This window comes from Trichosurus vulpecula, chromosome 5 (assembly GCF_011100635.1).
Source record: "Trichosurus vulpecula isolate mTriVul1 chromosome 5, mTriVul1.pri, whole genome shotgun sequence".
In the NCBI taxonomy this organism is placed as follows: domain Eukaryota; kingdom Metazoa; phylum Chordata; class Mammalia; order Diprotodontia; family Phalangeridae; genus Trichosurus; species Trichosurus vulpecula.
Window position 1 is genome coordinate 298958653 of NC_050577.1, and position 20732 is coordinate 298979384.

Here is a 20732-nt window from a genome sequence, read left to right on the forward strand (position 1 = left end):
GTTGATTCTCCCCAAGTACAGATTTAACTGTGTCACTTCTCCCACTCCCTACAGTGGCTACCTACTGTCTAGATAAGGCTCAAACATAGACTCCTGTCTGACCCTTAAAGCTCTTCATAACCTGCCCCCAAACCAGCTCTCCAACCTCATTCGATGTTTATTCCTCCTCTGTCATCAAACTAGCCTCTCAGTCTCTCATCTCAGCACATCATCTACCACTTCCATGTATTTGCACTAACTGGCCTGAATGCCTAAAACACCTCCCTCCTCACCACCACCTCCTAGAAAGCAACTCTTCCCTCAGGATTCAGCTTAAGCACCATCCTTTACATCAGGTGTGTTAAACTCAAACAGCTATTCAGTCATTTTTAGTTGGGTCTGACTGTTCCTGACCCCATTTGGGGTTTTCTTGGCAAAGATACTGAAGGGTTTGCTATTTCCTTCTCCAGCTCATTTCACAGATAAGGAAACTGAGGCAAACAAGGTTACATAGGATTGCACAGTTAGTAAGCATCTGAGGCCGAGACTGAACTCAGGTCTTCCTGACTCCAGGCCTGGTGCTCCATCTACTGCACCACCCAGCTGCCCAAATAGAAAAGAGGACGCCTAAACCATATATAAGGATCCCTGCAGGTGCATACTGAATGAGAAAACCATCTGTTAACCTTCTCAAGATTTTATTGTACTTTGATTCATTTTGTTAACTATTTCCCAATCTTGACAAAATGACCACAACACCGATGCTTGTCAAAGTCAGTATTCAAAGCCGGCTCTCCCCTGAGTCAGGCATTCCCCCATATTGCCAGGGAATTCTTTTTCTTTAGCTCCTACCAGGAATTCGACATTTCACTTGACTGGGTCAGTGTTACTCAAATTAGCTTGTACCTCATCTCCACAGAGCTTGTCCAAACACTTTACAGCCACTATTTGCTTAACCCTGCCAAGATTCACAGGGCAAGAGTTGGCTAAAGGAGCTTAGGGGGCAGTGGACAGAGGGAGCCCCTGGAGTCAGAGGCCCTGAGTGCAAACCCTGACTCTGCCAGCTCCCTCTCAGGCTGCCCTTGGACTCGTATCCCTCACTGAGGAAATAAGGTGCTTGGACCAGAGCCTTCAAGTTTCCTTGCAACCTTTGATACCTACGCTCCTAGGGCTTTCGAGGGCCCTTTCAGCTCAAAGGCTAGCCTCCTGTGCCTCACTGAGGCCAGTCAGCCACTCCTAGCCTCCACTCTCAGTATGACCCAGTATGGAGGCTACCTTCTGGTTCCAATGGAGGCTCCAGAGCAGCTTTTGAGGCTGGGGGTGACACAACCCCCAGGCAGTTCTCAAAAAGCCTTGCTGTGGGTCCAGAAGACAGACCATGGTTTCAGACATGTCTCTGGCGGATGAGGGGGGCAGCAAGCCTTGACTCAATACAACTAAGTGGGGAACAACAGGAAGAAGAGTGAAATGTACAAGACTGTGGTCAGTTTCACTTCTGGGCAAAGGGATTTCAGAGCAATTGTGAAACCACGGAGGCCACTTCTGCTCCGGGCCTGGCTGGCGGTAGGAAGGGGGAACAAGGACATAGATAGAAAGGACACTCCCTGGCTGGAGTCTCTGGGGAGGCTGAGTCAAACAACAGCTAGCACGGAAAGACACTTGCTAGTTTCTAGCAGCTCAGCTGCCTCTGCTCATCAGAAGGACAGTGGCCATTCACTCAACACATGCTTTTAAAGCCTTAGCTTAGGCGGTTAGTGTGTCTTCAGAGCAGAGCTCACATTCCCAGCTTTCAGCAGCAGGGGGTGCTCTGTGTTTATCAAACAGCCAGAAGAAGAATGAGCCCGCCTGCTCCCAAAATACTCTCACATTTAGAGTAATGGCATTTTTAAGCAAACCACAACATCCCAGTTAGTCTGAAGAAACAGACTTTACATTTCCTTCTGGTTAGCCAATCAATGGCACAGAGATCATCTAATCTAAACCATTAATTTTACAGATGAGGAAACTGAGCCCCAAAGAAGGAGTCCAGGTCCCCCAGCTGGTGGGCCACCAAATACAATCTCCCCTGCTGCCCTGGGCTGGCAGATATCCTGGTATAGTAGGAGGGGCACCAAAGATGAATCAGGACATCGACCTAGATCTTGCCCTAGCCCTACCTCTAACATGCCACGTGATTAACTGTCTTCCACTCCCCACTCCCCTGAGCAAAGAAGTGGAAACGAGAGATGTCCATCAGTTGGGAATGGCTGAACCAACTGTGGTACATGAATGTTACGGGAACATACTGTGCCGTGAATGAATACAGAGAAGCCTGGAAAGATCTATGTGAACTGATGCAGAGGGCATTAGGCAGAGCCAAGAAAACAATCTACACGGTACCCACAACAACACACTTGGCAAGAACTAAGGACACAAATCAAAGGAGAAAGCTGCAGAATCACAAAGAACAAGGCTTGCTCCAAAGCCAAGAGATGAGAAGGCATCTGACCTTGTCCTTCCAAGGAGCAGGGGGGTCGCACAAATGTAGCACACTGCACACAAGACTTTTTCCAACGGATGATCAGTTATGCTGATTTTTTTTCCTCTTTTTTTCTTTAAAAAAGTGTTACTTGTTATGTGGGATGGCTCTCTGGGAAAGGGGTGGGAAGTGACACCGAGGGAAATTATGGTGATGTTAAAAAACGACGCAAATGACATCAACAAAAACTTGTTTTTAAAAGAACTAGAGATCTTCTAACATCCCTTCCAGTTCTAAGAATCTAGAAGCAGAAGGTGAAATTAAACCAACACTTGAGTTTGCCTTTTCACTAAAACAAGTTACACGAGATGATAGATACAAAGGACAAAATATTCTACTTTCTATGCAAAGTAAAGGAGTGGGCACCGTCGATGGGGAGGGGTCCCGACAGCTTGGCTGCAGATGCTCAGCTTAACTGGTTAATAATGACAACGATGAATGAAAAGAGGAGAATCAGAGAAACAGTATCTGAGATTTGTACAGCACTTCAAGGTGTTGCGCACGTATAGTGTTTCTCATTGTCATCGCTATTTTTTAACAAAATACTTTACCAACATAAGCTCACTTGATTCCCCACAAAAATCCCATGAGGTAGGGTCTATTATTAGTCCAGTTTCACAGATGTGGAACATGAACTTAGAACTTGACTACAAGCCCAGACCACTACTTACTATGCCACACCGGACTAAGGTCATGTGCTTGATCATATGTGGACCAGTCACTTTCACTCTCTATGGCTGTCAACTCTACCTCGAGCCTGTCTCAAGGAAAAACTATTACAAATGCCACTTCTGGGGGGCAAAAGTCCAAGTACACACTTACTAATGGAAAGGGTACTACTATTAATAAATACCAATCAGATAGCTCCTGTAAAAGGAAGAGTATTGTTATGTAGGAGAAGGGTTTTTCCCTTGGTAAATGAGAACGAAGGGCCACATGGATGCAGGCCTGAATTCGGATGAGGAAGTGAATCTGTTCATCGAGCAGAAGTCATGCGCTTGATGCTGATGAAGGACACGGAAAGCCATGATCATCACAGACGTGTTTGTTGAGATGAATGCTCTTCTAGAGAAAAGTTTCCTCAGCTTGTATGACTGATGCAGAGTAAAAAGCAGAGTTAGCACAACGCTCAACCACAATATAAATTATCAATCAACAAAGCATTTATTAAATGTCTACTGCAGGCCAGGCACAGTGCTAGTAGGCAAGGAAGACACAAGTACAAAAATGGGCCGGCCATTGGCTCCCATGAGCCCAACCATGTGATCTTTATGGTGATGACCTTCAGTCTCCCATCACCAACTACCTATTGACCATTTCACAGGGAAGACTGCAAAACAGTGCTCATCATCCCCACCCCCAGCCAGACTTTCCTATTTCTGTTCAAGGCACCTCCATTCTTCCAGTTCCTCAGGATCTCTCTTCACACCTCACTCTCCCTCACCCCACACGGTTCCATTTCTACCTTCACAGCACTTCTCATGTCTACACCTTCTCTCTCCTCATGTGATCACCACTTTAATTTCATCTTTCATCACTTCCTTCCCAGATTTCTGCATCAGCCTCCTAATAAGTCTCCCAGTCTAAAGTGGTTCCCCACACTAGTCCATCCTTCACACAGGTGACAAACTGAGTATCCTTAAGTGAGGATCTCATCATGTTATTCCCACACTCGACTGACTCCAGTGGCCAACTATGGCCTCTAGAATTAAAAAGAAAACCCTTCACAACCTGACCTCCACTTGGATATCTCTCCACCTCACAAAGTTATTCTCCCTCCTTCACCCTACAACCCCCACCCAAACGAGCTCAAGCTCTAACTCTGTCCGTCTCTGTCTCCAGGAGGCCACTCAACCTTCTACGTGAAGCCCTTCCTGACCTCCTCACCCAAATGCCACTATGCTTCCCTCTGTTGGGTCTGGTTGTTTATTCTCTTTGTATTTATTCAGTTTGTATGTGTGTGTGTACGTATATCTGTATATATATATGTGTGTATGTACTTATGTATCTGTCCCTCCTGACAGAATGGAGGCTTCTTGCATGAAGGGCTTGTTTTATTCTTTATATCCCCCAGACCTAGCATAACGCTTAGCAATAGCAGGTGCTTAATAAATGCTTAAAAAGTGACAGTCTTTGCACTCAAGGAATTTATATTCTACCAGGATACACATGTTCAACAGGCAAAGAAATATAGAAACCACACAAAATAAATACAAGTCATTTTAGCAAGATGGAGACAGTGACGATTAGGCTTAGAAGGTCAAAGATCAAAGATTGCTATTAGGTTCCAAACTCCAGACCTATTAGAATGGTGTCCTTGACTCAAAAAAAGGAAGTGAGGAGGAGAGTGGAGGAGAAAGATAATGAGTTGCTTTGTCCATGCTGACTCTCAGATGGCGATAGCTATCAGATAGTAGAGCCCAGGAGAGAGACTAGCGCTAAGACGATGATCCTACAGCAGCAGGCCATGAGCAGGACTGGTCAGAGAGGCAGGAGGAAAGCCACAGCAGAGCAGCATCACAAAAATCTAGGGAAGAAAGATTATCCACAAAGAGGGCAGTCACACAGAGCTGAATGATGCAGAGGGGCCCAAAAACAAAAAGATGAGGACTGAGCAAAGGCGATAAGGAGCTCATGTGCATGCAGGAGAGGGGAGTTTCAGTTCAGTGGTGACAGAAACCAGACTGTAGGGGTAGAGAAGTGAAGGACGTAGTCATCAAGCAAGGGGAACAAGGTAATTCTGGCAGTAGTTTCTAGAACTAAAGAGGAAAGGAGGCTAGTAAGGGGAAGGCTTGCTACAATAATTCAACACCACTTGCCAAAGGAATCGTTTCTCCCACACATGATATCTTGGTAAAAGTGGTAGAGAAGCATGTGTAGACTGGAGGTACAGGCTGTGTACTGCCCATTGCTGAGGTCTTCATGTTATGGATTAGATTCCTGTTCAGGGGCTCCTCCAACTTGGAGGTGAGGCACTTCCTGCCTAATGTGCCATGTGCCTCCTTTGTCTCTCTGGGCAGTTACTCCCCATCTCTCCATCATTCCTCTTGTGCTACACGTAGCTCTTCTTCCTTCCACTCCTGAGTGGCTCCTTCTGGGGTGCTGGGTTCAGCAATTTCAAGTTTGCTTTCCTCCAACAACTCAGAGGAAGGATAGGGTAGCCCTCTTTCTATTCTGTTCTCTGCATGGGCTTCCCCAAAGCCTTCTCACCAGACTCACCACATAAGGGGCAAGTAAGTGTTTTCAGCAGCTAGACAGGAATGGGGTGGGGGTGGGGGGTGGTGAGGAAGTACTGATGTATGTCAAGCACCAAACTGTTAAAAGGGTTAAAGGGCATTCATGTGAGAGGAAAGGTGAGAGTAAAATATAACTGAGAAATGTGTTGCAGTCTATGTAAGAAATCTGCAATAATCAAGGATCACATTCAGGTTCATTCAGTGCTTGGGGGAAGAAAAGGACAAGAAGACAGCTCAGAGCAAAGACTGACATTCTCCAGGGAATTCTAGTCCTAGAAGAAACCCGATGGACAAACTCTCCAGTCACCCCTAACACAAGTCTCAGTCTCCAGTCCTACTGACTAATGCATTGTTCCTATCACATGCCTCTCTCCTCCCACTCCTGCTGTTCTAATGGATTTGCCAGTTAAGAGTTGGGATCATATGCACAAAAATATTGTTAGTAGCTCTTTTCATAGTAGCAAAGAACTGGAAACTAAGGGGCTGCCCGTCAATCAGAGAACTGCTAATCAAATTATGGTGTATAAAAGTAATGTTATCATGCCACAAGAAATGACAAAGGACAGTGTCAAAGAAAACTGGGAAGACTTGTACGAGCTGATACAGAGCAAAGTGCGCAGAACCAAGATAATTTATACAAAAACAACAAACGACCATGAAAGGCTCACAAACTCTGATCAATGCAGTAACCATTCCAGGGAACTGGTGAAGTGTGCTGTCTCCTCCTGACAAGAGAGGCAATGGACTCATGTTGCAGTACGGAACATGTATTTTCAGACATGGCTATAACGTAGCCATTTGTCTTATCTGACTATGCATATTTGTTACAAGGGTTTTGTTTTTCTCCTCTTGTCTAAAATGGGGCAGGGAGGTAGGATATAGATAGCGGAGGAAGGAAGAAAGGTGAGTCTCCAAGTGGAAGCTTAGAAGGGACCAGGAAGTCCAGTTCTCCAATTTTACAGAAGACAGCAACCAGTCCCACAGCTGTGAAGCAACTTGTCCACCAACACAAGGGTACTAAGTAACAGGGCTAGTATTCAAACTCAAGCATCAGGTGATCCTATCCAACTCTAAGATTCTATGAAAACATGCTACAATAGAATGGAAGGGAAAGAAGAGCTAGGAATCCAGAGCATCACCTTGTTTCGAATGTGTCCATAGCTGTTATCTAGCTTTCAATATAAGCTCCCTGTGAGAGCAAGCTGCCTGCATTTCTTGACTGAAGCATTAACTAATGGCATTATTCTTTTTCATACATTTATGTTTACATGGAAACTTCTCCAGATAAACTGGATTGGACTTAAATGGCCAGTGGGACCTCATATAAAAACAGGAGGCATCATGGTGGATCCTAAGGAGAAAAGGACTTTGCCAAGACCTTTGAGAGGAGCATCAGTGTAAGCCATTATCACCATTCTTACTAATGTAAGCTGCTATATTAACAATTTAAAAAAAATCCAGCACAGGCAACACTTCTTCTGGATACCTAACAGCAGTTAATTACCCTTACTTTCCAAATGGGCACAAGGTCATTTTCTTCATTATCTTTTAAAAATATTTATTGAGGGCCTGTGAAAGAAAGTCACTTTGTTAGGTGAGACACAGTTAATCCCTCTTCTTAGGCCCCTCCCAGCCCTGACATCACCTGTTCTAAGCCCCCTCCCAGCCCTGACATCTCCTGTTCCAAGGCCCCTCCCAGCTCTGATCTTCCCTGTTCCAAATAACCTCCCAGCCCCGACATTCCCTGTTCTAAAGCCCCTCCCAGCTCTGACATCCCCTGTCCTAAGGGCCCTCCCAGCTCTGATCTTCCCTGTTCCCAGGCCCCTCCCAGTCTGCCATTCCGTTCTAAGGGCCCGTCCATTAGATTGTGAGCTCCTGGAGGGCAGTGACAGTCTTTTGCCTTGCTTTTATTCCCAGGGATTAATTAGCACAGTGCCTGGCACAAAGTGGGTACTTAATAAATGTTTACTGCCTTGCTGGTTTTATGGTAGTTCCCCATATGGGCCACCTAGAAAGGCAGGGCAGCCCTGTACAATTCCAAGTATATTCAGCACACTGGGAAACAAACAAAAAGTATGTGTTGGGAGAAACACACTTCCCTGATCAAGTTTCAACTTCTCAAAAATTTAATAATTACAAAGAAAATAAACAGAGATTGAATCTGCTCTTTCCCATTCTCTCTTCTCCTAGCTATTCTTTGGGAACAAACCCTGGATTGTCATTTTCACTAACGTTGGCACAAGGACCCAAGGGAGGCCTTCAAACTGATCTCAAACCATGTCGTGGGGGCGCACATCCTCCCTTCCCCTGCAGCCCTCTGGGAGAGGCTTAGTTAGCAGAGACAGCCAGTGCTGCTAGTCTCCAGCGCTGCTTTTGGCCACAGCACAAACTCCTGCTGAGCAGGGTGATGGTTAGTTCTGCCATAACCGATCTCTGCCACAGCAAAAGGTCATGCCAAGCTCTTCCCAGAACTGAGGGCCAGGTTCCGCCCAATTCAGTTACATTCAGCAGCTACTCTCAACCCTTTGGGCTGGTGGACAATGTTCTCTCCCTGCTCCCAGGAAGAGAATCACCTCAATGCCATTACTTTGAATGGGGGCAAGGGAGGAGAGGCCTGCTTCTAGATCCCAGCCCTCCCAGCTGCCCAGGGCTATTGTTCAGGGGCCAAGACAAGGGCAGGCTATCACTACACACCCACCACAGGAGGCTGCTTGGTCACAAAGTAATCTAGATAGGCCTCCTCACATCAGCCAGAGAGGACTTTTACTCTTCCCTGAATTGCCCAAGGCAGGGTCTTAACTTGGCAGCCTAGGTAGGTGGCCACTATAACTGGAATAGATAGGATTTTTCACTTTCTGAGGTTCCCTCAGGGGCTCTCAATTTAAGCAGAGATTTCTGGGAATAGAAGATTTAGGACTCAATGTCCATTTCTTGGGTTCAGGTCAGAAACTAATTTCCTCTTGGACCCTTTGACGTTTGGCTCTCTGGTTTAGCAGCCAAACCCAACATAAGACAGCACAGGCAATCTAGGCCTCAGTCTCAACCTCTTGGGGGGGGGGGAGGACCACAGAGGTAATAGGAGGTTTCCTCCTGGCTCAGGAAACTGGTGGACAAGCATTAAGGACACTGTTAGTGACTACAAATAAAAGAAGTTAGACCTGTCACTGATGGGCAGAAGAGAGTCCCAGACAGGAAAGAGAGCAATCCAAGAGGAGGCTCAGGCTGAAGCATTTTAAACTAAACAGCCTAAGCCTGCTCTCATTTCACTGGAGAGCACAAAGTCTCCTAACTATTGCTACTCTGGGTTTGACATCACTGTGTTTCTAGAAACTGCAAAGAGATCCCAGAGGTTGAATGAATACCAAGCACTAACTTTCCCTTGGAAGAATTCAAGGCCCTTGAAGACAAGGACATGCCCCTTGCCATTTTGGAACCGGAACCCATTCTAATTCAAAAGGCCTTCTTGCCTCACAAACATTGGTTGAATTGGATTGGACTGAGACGACGGGCTCCGCTGACCCATCGTTCACCTGGGTGGCCTCCAGCCTGTCTCCACCACCTCTGTCCATGTCCTCTGTGTATGATGCTGAGGCTCATCTGGGGAGCAGTAAGGCCCCCTGGAAAGACTACACTGGCCACAGAGTCAGAGGCATGGTTTCAAATTCTGCTTCTTCTATTAACTACTTCTGTGGCCTGGAGCAAGTCCTTTCCTTTCATTGTGCCTTGGTCTCCTCATTTGTAAAATGTGAACTCCGTGAGTGAGCTCCCAAAGCCCCTCCTAGCTTGAGCTGGAATCTGTACACTGGGAACCACAACCACTGAAGGCCAGGAAAGCGTGCCAATGACTGTGCAGGGTGGAAGGAATCACACCTCCACTCTGGTTTTTTCTCTACTTTGTCTGGACACTCAGAAAAGCCCAGAGCACACAGGCCCACTGACCAAAGGGCTGCTCTCAAGTCCTCTCAGAGACACAGAGACAGAACCAGAGCTGACTCAACTCTCTGCTTCTGGAGCTGGGAGGGGAACGAGCCTGAAGCCCTAAACCAACAGTAAAAGTCTTCTTTGTCCACAGGTGGTTTGGGCACTCGAGACCCACAGGAGATTATAGCACCAAAAAGAAAATCAATGAATAATCTCCAGGCTTCCAGGCAGCCACTGCACATCCTTCCCTGGGAAATGTAATACTCTCCAAGATCCTCTACCGGCCAGTGAGTGAGCGTAACAGGTGACGGGGCTGCAGAAAGGGAGGGACGAAGTCACAAATGTGGTATAAGAGTCAGTACGGTGAACTCTGAAAGGTGGAAGGAGAGGGGTCAAGTATTTGGCTCCTGGCCTTGCCTCATGCCAGCCAGCCCAAATGCTTCTCTCTGAATTTCATACCACAGCAATCTTGGGCTCAATCAAGCCCTTTCAATCATTATTGCTACACATGCTCCTTAATAAATTAGACTCGAACAACATCCACAGGTGTTCTTGGTATGAACGTCCCGGAGCAGCTGATGAGCTACGAGCCCTATGCCACAGCCAGGCAGCATTTCTGCTGAGCCACTGAAATTCCATGACTCTCATCAGATGTGTGCCTTTAACACAGAATCTGCTCAATAAAGCTGGCTGAATTCATTTGCATCACCCCCACCACCCCTCCTCCACCCAAGGTCAGATGAGCAGTAATGTCACCAAGGGCCTTCATAATCTACTCAATTTAATTTCTTCAATAAGACCTTGGATACAAGTTGTCCTTGAAGAAGTAAAAGTAGATTAAACAGTGAAACAAACCTAAAAGCCCAACGCTTTTTACTTTAAATAACCTCATTTTCCTGGGTTTTTTTTTAAACTACAACAAACAATGTCAGAAACATGGAGTTAAAATTCCCAGCGAATGGCTGGGGGTGGGGAGGTGGCAGCAGCACATCTTATATATCTCATATCATCCTTCAACATTCAATAAATGTCAGTATGTGTGCCTGCACACGCCCATACACATTGCCTGAGCACACCCCTGTCAGAATATAAAAACTGGGAGGAGTACAAGCAGTCCTGATGAAAAGACAGGAGCCAAGAGGAGCAGAAAAGGGTAAAGTGAGAGGACAAGGAAGTGAGTACACAAAGTTAAATTGGGAGATTCTACAAGGAGACGCTCAGAACACTATAATCTTGCAGGGTCTGATAGGGAGTATAATTAGACAGTGGACCAAAGAATAAAAAGTGAAGTGAGAAGAACAGGGAGAACAACTTATACAACGAAAATATTGTAAAGATAATGAATTGTAAAAGATTTAGTAACTGATCCACACACTGCCCAACCACAATTCCAAAAAACTCATGATGAAGTACGCTATCCTTTCCACATGGAGAACTGATGGACTTAGACTCAAGTATATTTTCTTTTTTCTTACCTTCTCAATGGGTGAGGAAGTAGTAAGAGGTAAAGAATTTGAAACAGTAAATAAAATTTTAAAAAATAATGAATTACAACCTAAAAGAAAAAGACAAAGCCTGAAGCTTGAAAAAGATGAAGAATGACTACATTCACCATGTTACCTGTCTTAGCCATAAAAATCAAGCCAGGTGACTACAGTTTTGAAAACCGATTTCTTTGGGTGGGACGGGTGGACAATAGGTAGGTAAAGCATTCACTCTCAAACCAGATTCCTATCTGCCTTTTCTGATGAACAGTCCCATCCACTAATTTGTGAATGCTGCTGGCAGCTGGCAAGATGCCACAGAAAAGCCCAAAATTCCCATACCAGCTACTTCTTCAATTGCTTTTTTTTCTTGAGTGAGGGCAAAAAGCAAACATATTCAGAGTAATTGGAATTCTCTGAAGAGTAAAGAAAGAGAGCTTCACTACTGGTTGGTGGTTGTCATTTGTTCTCAAAGAGGACCAAGGTGACATCACTACGTTAGGGTCAAGTTACTGTGTATCTGGCCTGGGTGAGTTCTTTTAGGCAAGCATATTTATTACCAAGACTGGAGCAAAGCAGAATTCTAGCTGACCATCAAGAAATTGCCCAAAGGGTCACATACTGATTGTGTGGGATGTGTGAGGTCCAAAGCAGTAGAAGCTGGTTTTTGGTGCAAGTAGCAACCTATGGCCGCTTTTTCCTGGAATTCATAATAGAGAGAAAACAAGTGAAATTTTAAAAGAATCTCTTTTGTTTATGGAAAAAAATTTCCTCTACTTGAATGCTGGTGCTTGCAGTATTTAATTCTAGGATCCTGAGAAGCTGCCCTCAAGGACCCTTGCTGATGCGGTACTAGGATTCCTCTGGCGAAACGGGGTCAATACTCTCTGTCTACCTCACCAAAATTTCATAAGCAAACAATTAGAGTACATGTGACATGGCCAAAGTTCCTTGAATAAAGATATACTAGGTTCTAAAGAACCTAAAAGAGTAAACTAAAGACTTATGAACTGAAATAAGAATTTTAGCAAAGTTGCAAGATATAAAATCGATCCACATAAATCACCCCAAGGAGAGAGAAATTCTATTCAAAATAACTATAAAATGTATAAAATGGTTGAGAGTTTGAATACTCAGATACAAACTATATGAATACAACTACAAAATGCTCTATAAAGAAAAACATACTTAAATAACTGGAGAAATTAAGTTGCTCAAGAGAAGGCTGAGTCAATATAATAAAAATTTAAATCGCTGCTCCTCAGTCATTTTTCAGTCATGTCCAATTCCACATGACCCCATTTGAGGTTTTCTTGGCACTGGAGTGGTTGGCCATTTCCTTCTCCAGCTCATTTTACACATGAGGAAACTGAGGCAAACAGAGTTAAGTGACTTTCCCAGGGTCACACAGCTAGTAAGTTTCTGAAGACAGATTTAAACTCAGGAAGATGAGTCTTCCTCACTTTCTGCCCAGTACTCTATAAACTGCATTACTAGCTGCCCCAAATCAAAATACCTCCTGAATTAGTTTACTCAGTGTTATACCAAATTACTAAAGGACTGCTTTATAAAGCTAGAAAAATAATGAAAAATTCATCTGTAGGAAAAAAAGGCTAAGACTTTCAAGAGAAATGACAAGAAAAGGTAGGAAGAAAGGGGTAAAGGGCCTAGCAGTATCATATCTTGAACTATGTGTGTGTGTGTGCATGTGTGTGTGTGTGTGTGTGTGTGTGTGTATATATACACACACACACACGCACGCACACACACACACACAGTCATAATAAGCAAAACTATTTAGTATTGGTTACCAAATAAAGAAGTTGACCAACAGAACACATTAGGTTCAAAATATAGAGAAGCAAGCAAACACAGCAGTATAATGTTTGATGAACCTAAAGGCCCAAACTCCAAAACTTCTGGGAAAAAATGGAAAGCAGGCAGGCAAGACTGAGTGATACGTCAACAGCTCACGCCACATACCCTCCAGATAAGACATATTGTCATAAATACCAAGAGCCACATCATAAGCAAATTAGAAGAGCACGGAAGAAAATCTCTTTCACAATCCTACATGGGAGAAGAGTTCATGACCAAAGATTAGATAGATAAATAACCAGGGCAACTTCAATAACATCAAATTTAAAAAGCTTTTGCACAAACAAAACTAATACAGTTAAAATTAAAGGGACACAGTTAAGGTGGGAAAAGGTCAGTACAATCTTCATCTCTGATAAAGGCCCCCATAATCAAGATAAAGAAGGAACTATTTCAAGTTTATAAGATGAAGAACTATTCCCCAGCATACATTAAAGGACGAGAATAGACAATTTTCAAAGAAAGAAATCTAAGCCATCAACAGCATATGAAAACATGTCCCAAATGGCTAATAACTGATGGAATGCAAATCCAAACAGCTCTGAAGTCCCATCTCTCAGACTGGCAAAGATGATCAAAAGGAAAGTCACAGTTGCTGGAGAGGCTACCAAAAAACAGGTACGTTAATCTACTTGGTAGAGCTATGAATTACTGATAAACCCCTTCTGGAAAAGCAATTTGGATCCATGCCCCAAAAGTGGCTATGACCCACGAGACCAATACTCTAAAGAGATCAAAGACAGGAAAATGATATACACGAACAAAAATATTTAACAGCAAATAAACATTTAAATAAATAAATAAAACAAAAATGAAATATTTAATATTAAAAGCAAAGAACTGGAAATTAAGGGGAATGAGCAAATTACAGAATACTACTACCCCATAAGAAACGATGAAAGCGACAGTTTCAGAGAAACCTGGGAAAACTTGTATGCATTGTTGCAGAGAGAAGTAAGCAGCCAGACCTCACAGTGGATAGTGTGTCAGGCCTAGAACCAAGAAGATTCATCTTCCTGAATTTCAATCTGGTCTCAGATACTTAGTAGTTGTGTGACCCCGGGGCAATCCTGTTTGCCTCAGTTTCCTCATCTGTAAAAAGAGCTGTAGAAGGCAATGGCAACCACTCCAGGAACTCTGCCAAGAAAACCCCAAATGGGGTCATGGAGAAGGGGACATGACTGAAACAATTGAACAACAAAATAAGCAAAATCAGGCCTCTAATCACTGCAGTGATCCTTAACAATTCCAGAGGACTAATGATCACAGGATTGTAGATTTTAAAACCGCAGGGCCCTTACATATCTCTGAGACTAAACCCTATATTACAAATGAGGAAACTGAAGCTGAGAAATCCCATGAGTGACTTGTTGGCGATCCCTGCTGGGAGATGGCTGAGAAAGCAAGTGAACTCAGGTCTGAGGGACTCCAAGTCTACAGCTCTATTCTAAGCGCCAGCTGCTGCCCACCGCCTGGCAGAGAGGCAGAGGGAGACAGGAATAGGCTTTGCTTGGCTAAGCATATTTGCTCCCAAGGTCTTGTTTTTCTTTGTTTCAGTGAGACAGCAGGGGGAGGAAGTGACCTGAAAGAGAAGAGAGGTGAGCAGCAGGGCTGCCAAAAACAGAAAAACCAAGAAAAGACGGTCCCTGACACATTGTTTAAAATTCACCGAAGAGAAGAGAAGGAAAGGCAGGAAGAAGCCCAGACAGCCATGGTAGCTTTGAAAGTTTATTCTATGGTTTGAAAGAAAAGCAGGCTGTATATATTTAATAGAGATTCACTCTTCAGATACATCTTTCTTTTTTCAGTCTACCACACATACAAAGATGCTCATTCTATTAAATGTTTAAACTCAGAATTAAAAAACACAGTTTTAAAAGGTGCCAGCCCCTCTCTAATTCTATTTCTCCCATTAGGCAATGGGGGATTAGAAGAGGACCATGTAGGTCAAGCCTTTTTAATAACGATAAGGACCATAAACTATACACACCACACTCCCTTCGCCCTCAGGAAACACCAAGACCTCCTGAAGTCCCAGGATTTACTTTTCAGAGACATTTATTGAGGGCACCACCTAGGACACAGAGGGGTCAGAGTGCACGAGTGTGAATTGCTGTCCCGTCACTCAGTGCCTGCAGATAGATGACTCACACTTTGGGCCCCTCTGTAAAAGAAGGAGATTGAACTCTGATAATGGCCCACCCTTCTCTAAAGTTTAATGGTTACTCCTTTGCTGACACCGGCTCAGAAGAGTTGGCCACCAAGTGGCAGTGCTGGGATCGGCATCTTCTCACTCCCAAACCAGTGCCCATTCCAAGACATTAAGCAGCCCGGAGGCTCTCCAAGAGGCTTCCCACATCCCGTGAAAAGAATTCTAACCTGGGAAACATCAAGGCATTCAGGAAGAGAGAGAGGTTGCCTTTGGCCATGGACAATGTGGAATGTGGGGTTTAGCTTGAAAGTAAGTGCCTGTTAATTGAAAAATAATTTTTTTAAAAAAAGGAAAGGCGGTTTGAACCATTTGGTTCAAATTTGCTGATCCATTTGGTGAAGATTAGGCCAGAGAATTTCACTATTGGCAAGGAGATGAACAAAATTCTTGGTACTGAGAGTGACTTCAGGAAATTGGTTTGGTGATTCTGAAGCTCCAGTCAGAGTTAAAAAGAAACTTCCTTCCCAGCAAACTGATTACCACAGGACCTACCCTAGGAGCTTCAGCTTCTGTGACTCAAGAACTGCAAAGGTCCTGAAACCTATTCGAAGCTATACTTTTGCTTTTTCAAATGGGAAGAAAAGAGGTCTTCTACATGCTAACAAATTTTCTCTTTAGGTCAAAATTCTCTCAAGATACTTTTAAATTTTCTTAATCTTGTTTAGATATAAATGTCGTCAGAAGACTTGAGTATATAGGAATTCTTTAAAATTAATGTTAAAATAATCTATCCAAGGAATTAGAGTAAGGTTCTGCGAAATTTGGTAGGTTCAAAAATACTCCTAAGGTACAACTATTTAATGTAATGCCCAATGTTTTCCCACCAATATATCTGGACTCCCAAGTCCACTGCTCAGACTGTAGTAATACCACACATATTTGGCGGGAAGAGATCTATTGCTAGAACATAGCTCTGGAAGGGCATAATTTATTTAAAAGAACAAAACAGGTAAAAAGTAGAGCCCAAGAAACACTGTATATTAAGAAAAAATCTATAAACCAGAGCGGGGAAGAATGGTAGAGAAATCAGTTAGGAGGCTCACCCTCAGGTGAGAGCCTGAGCTAGGATGGTGACTGCAGGTGCAGAGAAGAGTTGGCTGGGAGGGTGCTGTGAAAGTAGAAATGGCAACTAACTGGATGTGTGAGGTGAGGAAGAGTGACAGTGACAGTGTCAAGCTCATGAACCTGAGAGACTGGCAGAACAGGGCCCCTTTGACGGAAGCGATAAGTTTGGAAGAGGAAGTGTTTAGGTTGAACGGTGATGAATTCTTTGGAGCTTGAACTAACTCCAAGATAACCAGTCTGAAATGCCCAATAGGTAACTGGTTATGTGGGACTGAAATTCAGGAGACAGACTGGGGCTAGATCTGTAGAAGGTCCCAAAAGTCTTACAAACTTAAAATAAACAACATTTACAAGGTTAATTGTTTACTGCTATTTTTTATTAAAATTCATCATAACCATCATCTTCTGCTATCCATCACTCTAGTCGATTTATGAATGTCATAAAAACTTTCATCAGCTGCTACTCAAAGATTAAAAGTATTGTGTTTGTAATTTAAGCCTTCAGATCATCCAAAGAAGGGAGATTCGATTTATATGTTACGGTTTTGATGTTAACCCACAATAAAAAGTATAATGGAAATAGATCAGGTGACAAAGAAGGCCAAGCAAGAATCCCTCCTCTAGTGACTCAACAGCTGGAGCAAGTATCAACCAGAAACTGTTGCATACTCAATGCGATATGACAGGGTGCCCCATTCTATTAAAATTAAAACGGAAAGTTATTCAGAATTCATAATACTACATGAAAGAAATCTAAATAATTATGCTTTCAAATGATTGTTTTGTAAGTTTGTAGCATTCATACTTCTGAAGCTTAGAACTGTACTAAGACTTTTGGGATCCCCTATCCAGAACCGGGAGTCACTGGCATACAGATGATCAGTAAACCTACAGGAGCTGAGACATGACTGAAAGAGCAGGGGATTTCAACACAGAGCCTGGCAGGACCATCCCAGGAGTGAACAGAAGCTGGCAAAGTAACGTAAAGACAACAGAAGGTGTGGCGGGGTGATTGGGTTTTTTAAAGCCCCTTTAATATGTGAACATTTTGTGAACAAGACAGGAAGAAAATATTTCTGCAAGGAAAACTAGTAAGATCAGCCTGAGAGGAAAAGAATACTCTCAGATAAAATGTTCCTCCTTCCCCTCTCTTTTAAGATCATCCTGAGAGAGCAGAACCACTCCCAGGCCTCCTTGTCTAATTAGACTCCCTCTACGATCCCGATGAGGCCACATGTACCGGATGTAACTGAACGTCCCATACCTGAATGGAAGCACTTTAACCTTGGTTAGAACCTTACTGTTCATTCGTGTCCACCTTTCTTCTTCACTGCTATGTTTGAACTTCAGAGTTTCTCCACAGCACTGGTCTTTTCATCAAGAATGCTTGGGAATCCTCTATTTCAATGAAAATCCATTTTTTCCCTGTAGCATTATACTCAAATGCTTCTGAATAAGTTAGTCTTGACTGTTAGCCTTTGAAGCCTTTCCCATGTGGAACATCGTATCCCGAGCTCTCCATTCCCTTCAATGGGTGGCTACAAAATCATGTGTGATCCTTACTGCGGCTCCTGGATAGCTGAATTCTTTCTTTCTCCCTGCTTGCTATATTTTTTCTTTGACCTGGAAGCTCCGAATGTCGTCTATGATGTTCATGGGAGCTTTCATTGGGAGGTTTTCTTTCAGGAAGTGACCAGTGGATTCCTTCTAATTCTACTTTGCTCTCTAGTTCTTAGAGATCTCAGCAATTTTCTTTCCAGATTTCTTGAAATATGATGTCTGGACTCTTCTTTTTTTGGTCATGGTGTTCAGAGTCAGCCAGTCAGTTAACAAACATCGTTTAAGCACGTACTATGTTGCCAAGCATTTTGCTAAGCACTGAGGGGGAGAGAGAGACAATCCCTGCCCTCAAGGAGCTTATGATCTAATGGGGGAATAGAATACACTAAAGGAAGCCAAAAAGGGAGAGAAAGAGAGACCACCAGGGGATACTCAGCTCTAGGAGCACAGAATGGAAACCACACAAAGTTCTTGATGGAAAATGGAGAGTTACCCGAAAAGTTCCAAGCCCTCTATAAAGTAAGGCATTGGGAAGAATGCACTGATTCACTCTCTAGCCTGCCAACTGAGGGAGTTGAGAAGGTGTTGAGTATCAACTGAGTCAACCTAGAGGAGCTTATCCTGGGGGAGGCACAATGTTCCATGAAGTGAAAACCAAGCAGAGCTGCTGATGGGGGAAGGACAAAGTACAAATAAGCTACAGACAGGATAAATGGGGAGTAATGAAAAGAAAGCAAACATGAGAATTAAGAAGGGCTGAGGAAGGCCTTCTGTGGAAGATGCTGAGCACTGCGAACATTCCAGGCACGGTTTGAAGATTACACAGCAGAGAGTAAGATGGAAAAAGACTGGAAAGGTATAAAAAGCCCCCCTAGCAGGAGGCTAGGATTTCTAATGCTAAACAAAAGATTCTGTACTTGATCCTGGGGCAGGAGGTAGATGAGGTGATCAGACCTGTGCTTCAGCAAAATCACTTTGGTGGCTGAGTGGAGGATGGACTAGAGTAAGGAGGGACTTGAGGCAGGCTGACCTACCAGCAGGCTTATCCAGGAGTGAACTGGTAAGGGCCTGCACCAGAGTGGGACAAGTGTCAGAAGAGAGAAGGGGACATATTCAAGAGATGTTGCAAAGGTAAAACTGATAGGCCTCAGCAAAAGATTGGATTAGGAGGGGTGAGAGTTGCTTGAGAGATAAGGAGGACTCCAGGACGATGCTGCCTAAGTTACTAGGGACTGGAAGAATGGTGTTATCCTTGAGAGTAATAAGAAGTCAGGAGGTGGGGGAGGGTACAGGAGTAAAGAGAACGTTCTGTTTGGAACATGTTTAGTTGAGGATGTCTACTAGACTTACAATTCTAGGTGCAAGATAGGGAGATTTGGGAATCATCAGCGCAAAGAAAACAGTCTAGAGGGAGAAAAGTCCAGGATAGAATCCTATCCTGGATCCAGCAAAGGAGACTGAGAAGAAGTGGTATAGTGGTGTGAGAAGAGAAGAACTAGAACAGAATGTGGCCCCCAAAAGAGAGCATCAAGGGAGAAGAAATTATCAAGGAGGAGAGCGTGATCAACTGGGTCCAAGGCCACAATGAGCTCAAGAACGAGGACTGAGAAAAAGCCCCTGGATTTGGCAATGAAGAAGTCCTTAGTAACTCTGAAGAGGGCTGAGATCAGAAGCTGAATCATAAGGAGTCAGGAAGAGAGTGAGAGGAGAAAACATGGAGGTACCTATCAACAGAGGCCCTTTCAAGGAGGTCAGCTACAAAGGGCTGAGGAGATAGCGGATAATAGTTCTGGGGATGGAAGGACCAAATGAGGGTTCTTCAGGATGGGAGAGACATGGGCATCTTGTAGGTAACAGATTAAAGGGTATGACAAAATGACAAAAAAAGAGCAATCTGCTGGAGGTGACGGGAAGGGAATGGGCTGGCCTGTGTAGGCAGAAAGGTTGGCCTTGGAAAGGAGCAAGGCCATGTCTTCCTGTGAGACAGACAGGAGTACAGAAGGAGACAGAGGCAGAAGGCATCTGGGTGATTAGGGAGAGGGGCCACGAGAGAGCTCACAGAGAATGGCCTCCATTTTTTCTGTAAAATATGAGGCAAGGTTCTCAGCTGCAGGGGTGGAGGAGGAAGGAGGAAACATCAGAGGTTTGAGGAGGGATGAAAAACTTTGGAAGGGACTCTGTGGGAAGTGAGATAGTGAGCTGATGAGAGGTATGGTAGGATTACCTAGCAGCAGTGAGGACCCAGTTGTGGTTGTGTCACATAAAATCGCAGTGGACCCAATCAGAATGGTTGCATGACCTTCTTCACCTTTGTTCAGTAGCATAGACACAGGAGCAGAAGCGGCTGATAGGAAGAGTCACCCAAGGCTGAGGCGTGGTAGGGTACAATCAGTGAAAATGATTAAGGGGCTGAAGACTCAAGAAAAGACGATAGTGTAGAGCTGAACTGGTCACTAAGGGGTCAAGATGAGGCAAAAAGGAGAAAGTAACTAATGAAGGAGTGATGGCCTGGGAGAGATGGAAAACCAATAGATTATGGTCAGTTAAGAGAATTCTGAATTCTTGAACAAGGAAGTGGTATATCTGTGGGTGATGGCAAGATCCAGTGTGTGAGCATTTTTGTACATGGCTAAGGTGAGGTGAAGGAACAGGTCATGAGAAATTCGCAGGTTCAGGAAGTGAGTGGTTAGGATGCCTGAGGGAGAGTCAAGAGGTATGATTAAGTCCCCACGTCTGAGGACAGCAGTTGAGAAGGAGAGAAAAACTGTGGGCCAAGTAACAAGCTCATTGAGGAAGGAAGGGGAGCAAGCTGGGGATCTGCAGACATCAGCTACCAGGATTTTGACAGGGGGCTAGACATGAATTGCATGAACCTCAAA

At 44.1% G+C, this 20732-nt stretch overlaps 1 protein-coding gene across 1 annotated transcript in view; it reads right to left on the reverse strand.

The window, feature by feature from the left end:
- MRTFA (myocardin related transcription factor A) overlaps positions 1-20732 on the reverse strand; it is a 227596-nt gene that overhangs the window by 15276 nt on the left and 191588 nt on the right. The window lies entirely within an intron of this gene.